The following is a 7,878-nucleotide window of genomic DNA, read 5'->3' as shown; positions in this document are numbered from 1 at the left end:
AGTCTAAGGCGTCTTGCACTCGAGGCATAGTGTACTGGTCGACCACCGTACGGCTGTTTAGGGTGCGGTAGTCAATACACATCCGGATTTTCCCATTCTTTTTGCGGACTACCACGATGGGTGAGGCGTATGGGCTGCGGGACTCTGTAATGATGCCATTCGCAGCCAGCTCCTGAAGATGATGTCGCACATCTTCCATCTCAGAGAGAGCAATCTTCCTAGATCTCTCCCTGAAAGGTCGAGAGTCATGTAGTCTGATATTGTGCTCTACTCCTTTTGCACATCCCACATCCCACTCATGCAGTGAGAACACCTTGGATCTTTCACAAAGTTTCTTCCTCAGGCGATCTTTCCAGTCCTCGGACACTGGTGAATCTCCAAAGTCAAACTTTGCTGGGTCTATTGCCGGAACTGGAGTTTCATACTGGGGTTTTACAATCGACTCAGGCTCAAAGAGGTCTGCTATCTTTTGTCCTTGCTTCACAAAAATATCACGACTCGTTTCATTAGCAATCAGTATAGTCACCCTTTCCTGGGCTTCAGCAGGTAGGGTTATGACTCCACTGGGGACCAGCACTCCTTCAGGGAGCTCTCCTCCCATCGGCTGCTCTATCATTGCTAACGTCCCTTTACTGCCTTTCAGACAGGTACTCATGACAAGCACTTCTTGCTCCGTCCTTGCAGGCACTACTAAGGGGGTTGTGCCCGCGTACTTCAGTGCCCCAAGCGGTAGCTCAGATGTGTCCCTTTTAGCGCTCTCAATTTTCCTATAGGCTTCAGCACAAAGCGTATGGATCATCAGGGTATTCAGGTACTGGTCCCCAGCCCGCCTTCTGCAGTAATCTGCGAGTACCTTGAAGAGACTGGAGTTGGTCCCTATCAGCACAGACACATCAGAAGTCCCTTTAGGGTCAGGGCATATTAAGGCAGCTGTGTCTACCTCTTCTCTCACCCCAGCAACCTCCTCTGGGAATTCCAGGTGCACTATGACATACCCTTGATAGGGGTATTCATCCATGCTGAGGCCACATAGGCCAAGGCCAGTCAGTGGCTGTATAGGCAGGTGCCTAAGCATCTGTTGGTAGAATGACTGAAATATAATAGTCACTTGAGATCCAGTGTCAAGCACTGCTTTACACTCCACCCCTTCGATCCTCACCATGACCTCTGCTCGAGGCCCTATCAGTCCTGCAGGGATCCCAGCTGGACAGTCTTTTCTGGGGGAATCTTCAAATCCTGCAGACCTGGGGGGTCCCCGTCCCCAGACCCTCTGGCAGCTACCGGATCTCTCCCAACTGATCCTCAGCTTTCCATACACTAAGGAGGGGTTTTCTTCATTACGGCACTTGGCAGCACTGTGTCCATCCTGACCACATCGGTAGCAGAAGAATTGACCTTTCCCCCTTCGCCTGGGGGGGATGGTGGCTCTAAGTGCGGGCTTCTCAATCGCCACAGTTTGAGGCTTCTTATTCCTAGAAGTCTTAACTCGGTCAACGGTACTTTGCAGCTCAGCTATCCATTCCGTCAGGACCTGTATTTGTTGGGCAAGTTCCTCTCTGGTGCTCACCATCAGTACACTGGCCATTTGCAGTGGTGTTGTGCTGGCTGGCTCCGATGTTTGGGCTTCCCAAAACTCACTGGCAGCCTGCCTTTCTTCCTCCTCTCGGACCTCTTTTATCAGCTGGGAGTAACTTGGGGGATGTTCCCGTCGTTCTCTTAGCCGGAGATGAAGTAGAATCGGGTTCTGATACTGAGTTCCTCTTACAATTTGAGCCAGTCTGGTCTGATCCATCTGCTCAGCAGTCACTGCTCCCCTCATGACAGCTCTCTGAAGCAGTCTCTCCAGTCTCTGTATGTAGGCTGAAGCCTTCTCGCCCTTTTGTTGTCGGGAATTAAGGAACTTACAGTAGCTGTCTTCAGGGCCCTCTACGCTCCCAAAGTTGTGTTCAAGGGCCTCTAGGCAGTCCTTCACACTGACCCCAGGGTCAATGAGCTTCAGGGTGCGAATCACATCTAATGCTGGGCCGCCAAGGCTCTCTATAAGGCATCTTCGCTTTTCTGCATCTGGTACGGCCCACTCTTGCAGCATTTCAGTGGTATGCTCTAACCAGGGTTCAAACTCCTCCTCCCCAGCAAATAATCTTAACTTACGACAAGAGTCTGACTCAGCATGGGGCAGCACAACCTTTTCCAATATTTGCCCCAGAGCTTTTGTCCAATCATCAGCCGAGGCTGCAGCCTCCGAGCTAGAAGCTGCTGAGCCAGGGCCCAACAAACCTGACATATTAGCCATTATACAAACAGTAATTTCCTCAAAATATAAGCACAAACAAAAAAAATATATAAATTGTTTCCCAATGTAGTGGATCACTCAACAGGTGCTTGCGAGGGGTACTGACCCAGGCGATCCCGGACGAGCCCCCAAAAATGTAACCCTTCTGCCCGTCAGAGTTGGCAGCAACAAGGGCCGGGTTCAATATCTAGGGGTTCCATTCCAATAACACAATGCAAACTGGCTCGAGCCCCCACCCAGTGACCTGGGACAAATATATACCACCCCCGCTGGGCGCCTCCAAGAGGCAATACTTCCCCTCTCGCAAGCACATAGTCTGAGTGTAGCAAAAGTCTTTTAATAACAGAGAGAAACAATGTGGCATTATGTTGGGGAAACACCACCAACCGGATTCATAACACAACCCATGAGCAAAAACAACCCACCCCAGGCAAATTGGGGCATGCCCTTTTCCCTTTGGTTCTTGAGTCCAGCAACCCCAAAAGTCCAATGCCCCAAAAGTCTCTGTCCCTGGTCAGGGCAGCCCCAGAGTTCGAAAGTTTATCGGCGGAGCTTTACCTCCCAACCTGGGTGGAAATGGGACGGGGGTAAGAGGCACCTTACGTGATCTGAAGCTGACCGCCCCATAGCTCCATAGCGGCGCTCCGCTCCGCTCCGCCAGCCGCCCCACAAAACTCCTTCGCGCAGCTGCACTCCGCTCCACCAGCCGCCCCACGAACTCCTTCACTCAGCTGCGCTCCGCTCCGCCAGCCGCCCCACGAACTCCTTCGCTCAGCTCCACGGCCCACAAGCAGCTCCTGCCATCCACACACTGCTCCGTGTCGAACTGCTTCGCCAGCCGGCCCGCAAACTGCTCCACAATATATCTTCAGGCTCCCCCACTACTTAACACAACACTCAGTGATTTCAGCGCTTAGGTGAATTCAGCTTATAATAGGGGAGCCCCAGTGCTGGTGCACTGTCAGCCCAAAGTGAGCTCAGCAGCCTGTAACTAGACTTCTAATGAAATCAAAATTAGCTCTGATATTCCACAGTGGAGAGAGGAGGAAGTGCAATTAGCATGTAAGGCCCTCACCAAGGGGCCCATGCCACCAAGTATTAATACTTGTCCCCAGCCTCTCTCCATTCACACAGTTTTGGAACCCATGACCCTTGCCTAGCGAGTGCTACTTAGATGATGGTGAATCCCTCCATCGTAACAAAAGGCCACGTACAGTTCCAAGCACAGTTCCCATAATCAGGGTAATAACAATTTATTCTTCCTGCCCCAATAACAGAGACACTGGGGATCCCACAGCAGCCAAAGTGACCATTTGGGCAGCTATGGTCTCATTCTAGGCGTGGTGGGTGTGCCTATGCAAATGAGATCGGCCCCTGAAATTCTTTTCCACAACTTGCCACACCTCACCACCAGATGTCAGGGTGGAGCTCATCCTGACACTGCTTACATGAGTAAAGACTGGACTGCAGAGGGCACCCCAGGCATTGGGCCCGAAGCATCCTGACTCTAGACAGGACTGTTCTAGGGGTCCAAACAAGAGCTGCTATTTCTCACTTTGAACTCTACCTGTTTAACCCTCTGTACCTGGGCTGTCTGCAACCTTTCCTCTCCTGCTACCCCAACAATCATTTCTCTGAATTTCTAACGCCGTTGCCAGGGGATATAGCTGTTGTTTGTATACATACGATTCACACTGAATTCTGTCTGGAGACAAACATCAACTTCCCACCCCTCCCTTTCTTTAACCATTAATTGGAGAAGAGTCACTTGGGCAGCTACTTTCCAAGAAAAAACATCTTGCCGTGAAAGCTCCGGATTGGGACACCAGGCACCTGGGTTCTTTCCTTTGTTCTGCCAGAGACTTCCTGGGTGACCTGCAGTAAACCACAAACAGCTCTCAGAGTCTTAATGTTCAGCTGTTTTGAAGGGGTTGGCAGCTTTCTACCAATCCACCTCCAGTCCTTTAGGTGCAGTCTGTGCTCTCTGCCCTCATCTGGCTTATTTCCCCTTGGTAAGGTCCACCTGGCCCTAAATTCAGAGGACGCATCCTTTGGGTCAGAGCCTGGGAGAGCGCCATACTCTCCTAATCTTCAGCAGCACAACCAGAAAGCCTCCTTGTGGCACCGCTGGCCTTTTAATTGGACACTGAAGTGGAGATAGCCCAGAATGCACTGTCGCATTAGGAAGTGGCCCGTCAGCCTCAGAAAGCTATGGCATGTGCCCAGCTGACATGAATAGTTAGCCTGAGTGTTCAAGAACAGACAAAGTTGGAACTCCAGCAAAATGCTGAACAGACCCAATTAAACAAGCTGAACGTGCCAGTAAGGTTTCTTGAAACCAGAAAGGCAAAGCTTAGCTCTAGGACTGAATCCCACCAAAATCCAGGAGACATCCAGATTTGGCCCATTATACAAGAAAGAGGCCAGCTGTCAAGTCTGGAGGCAGATCCAAACTTCAGAGTTCAGGGATTCCCTGATTTGGGTTGGGGCTCATCTCTAGTCGAGACTTGTGTGAGCTGAAAACGACAGGATTCACACAGCCTGAGTCGTGAGACTTAATAATTAATGTTGTAAAGCACTTGGAGATGCTTGGGTGAAAGGAGCTATAGAACTGCAAAATATTATAAGCATTAAAAACAAGGTGTTTGTCACTCCCAGGTAAATGATGTGAAGGAAGATGGCAGCCTGCCACAGAAATGTTCCTGATGATCATATGGCGCTCAGGTTCACAAAGGGATTAATAACTCAAGCTTGTTCCAACACAAACACTGAAAGCTTGCATGCTTCAAATCATTTAACACCCCATTTGGGGTTTGAAAGACCATGGCAGACAGGTGTGTGCTGGAATTATTTTAAATGGACATGGCATCTTTGTGAGCTATTCCAGCAGGGAGGCCAAAGACTGGGCAGGCCTGGAAATTAACTGCCCCTCCCAGGTTTACGAGTGCTTCCTCTGGAGCAGGGGTGAAGCACAAGGACAGGCAGTGTGAGGAAGCCTGGGCTGTCCCTGTTTCATGGTCATCAGCTGAATAACCCTCTCCTGAGCTCATTAGAAGAAATGGGTACTGCTAGACTCTTCTGGCTGGGAGCAATGAGAGATGTTACAATGATAACATGCAGAAGATCAGCCTGTTTCCTGCGTATTGCAGAGAAGCACGTTTTCCCTTTGAATTATATCTCTGTTGGAGGACATACATAGATTTTAAGGCCAGAAGAGAGCATTCAGACCATCTACCCTGATCTTCGGTAAATCACAGGACAGAAAATATCACCAGGTACTTCCTGCATTAAACCTAATACTTGCTGTTGAGCTACAGCATATCTATAGGGCCTGATCAGTTTATGAATAGGACTATATAACGGAGTTGCCTGGTGGGGGGACTGGTCTCATTGACCCAGAAGGTCCCTTCCAGTCCTTTGTTCCTATGTTTGTTCACTGAAATGGTTAATGGTGGCCAGATACTTGACACAATTAATATTAACAACAGTGGGGAAGGAACTCAAGCCAAACTAGGGACAGAACAGATTAAAGAATATTTAAATAAATTAGATGACTCTGGTCAGCTCGGCCTGATGAAATTCACCTTAGGGTACGTAAGGAACTAGCTGAAGCAATCTCAGAACCGCTAGAGATTATTTAAGATCATATGCAGGACAGTGAGGTCCCAAAGGACTGGAGAAGGGCACACATGATACTATCTTTTAAAAGGGGAACAAAGAGGACCTGGGGAATTATAGGTCAGTCAACCTAACTTCAATACCGGGAAAGATACTGGAACAAATAGTTAAATAATCAAATTGTAAGCACCTAGAGGAATAATAGGGTTATAAGGATTAGCCAGCATGGATTTATCAAGAGCATATCATGCCAAACCAACCTAATATCCTGCTTTGACAGGGTTTCTGGCCTCGACCTGGGTTCCTGGACCTCATAGTGGTAGGTGGAAACTGCCCGAGAGAACAAAACTATCAGTCATACCAACCTGGGTAAAACTGTGCACTTGCTTTAGGTGGTGATTCCCCATTTCTGTCGTTTCCTCGCTGAAAACTACTGCTTTTTGGGGTAGAGAAATTAATTTTCAGCTTTAGGGTGCGTGGAGAAGTGGTGAGTGAAACTCATCTTTTGTCCAGAAATCTGAGACAAGGAAAAACATTTTCCTCTGCTAAAAATCCCTGAATATCACACAGTGTTTCAGATCATTCCATATCACTAGTGTCCACTAGTGACTAAAACCCTTCCCCTCCTCCCTACTCAGAAAGCAAATTCCATCACCCTTCTAACCCCTAGTTAGGCCCCCTTCAGCAAAGAATCCCTGTTCAAGCAGGACGCTTAAGGGTATGCTTAACTTTAAGCCCGTGCTTAAGTCACAATGGCCCTTAAGCACAGGCATAAAAGTTTAAACACATGCTTAAATGCTTTCCTGAATCAAGGACTGAGATATCAGCGGCCTCTAAGCACTTCTGTATAGCCAAGCAGAAAGAAAAGCCAGTCTACCTGTATTTCATGACATCAGCGGGATAAGAATGTTTGCGCTTACATTTAATTAACTTGTCAGAGATAGATTAAGCCCTCCTGCCCTTCCCATAACCTCTTGCAGCCCCCTCCCCATTCAGTTGTCTACGTACGGTGGATTGCGTACCCCTGGTACTGGAACAGCTTTCAATCCTGTTCTGAAAGGTCATAAGAACGTGCTCCTTAGCATGCCAGGGCGCATATTAAAAACTCCCATGTGTTGCTGTTGCTAAGTCCCCGCTCTCCTTTGCTACTGGATGTAAACAAGGGTCAGAGTTACCTACTCAATTAACTCTGGAGAAGGAGGCTTCCTTCCCAGAAAGCATGTTCGATCAGGCAGAGACAGAAAGGGAAACAACACTTAACAAATTGCTACATGTACTTAACTGGTGTCTCAAACCCCAGCAAAAGAGAACAACAAGGGTAGACTCCACCAGTGACACACACCCCAGGCCTGAGGTGAGAATCTTGACCTGGAACCAGATTAAGAGGAGCAGAAGTTCTTAACTTCAGGGGTCATCAGGACATATTGAGCCTGGAGGGCCTGTGTGGTACAGTCAGCTGATTTCATTCCTGTCAAGTTCCTCGCATCAGGATGTCATTCCCTTTGCTAACTAACTGAAAGGCAGGAACACCCGAGTGGGTATTTTCTCTTCCTGGGGTATAAAGGGCTTGTTTCAGGGCCAGGTCTCAGTTACATCAGTGAGAATCCAGAGTAACAGGGAGAGGCAAGTGAGGTTAGATTTATATCAATTGTAACTGAGATCAAAATGCAGCCCTTAGCCTTAATGACAGCCTAGCACATGTGTTTGTGCTCTCCCCAGGAGCACTGTGTGTGCAGGTTTGTTTTGGTAGGGATTTTTTTTTTATTTACACATTGTTCTGTGTTTCAGTTAGAGAAGGCCGATGGAAGAAGTGTGTCTTGCACTTGGAGTGGAAGGTGGTGAGGTTTTGGGGGCTCCTTGGTTTCTGAGGGAGTTCACCCCCACATTCTGCAACCAGCCCCCAAGAAAATCCTGTCTCCTGCGCGGATGAGCTTTTCCCTTGTTGTAGAGAGTTCCATCATGCCGGA

Source organism: Lepidochelys kempii, chromosome 2 (assembly GCF_965140285.1).
Source record: "Lepidochelys kempii isolate rLepKem1 chromosome 2, rLepKem1.hap1, whole genome shotgun sequence".
Lineage (NCBI taxonomy): Eukaryota > Metazoa > Chordata > Testudines > Cheloniidae > Lepidochelys > Lepidochelys kempii.
This window is presented reverse-complemented; position numbering follows the sequence as displayed.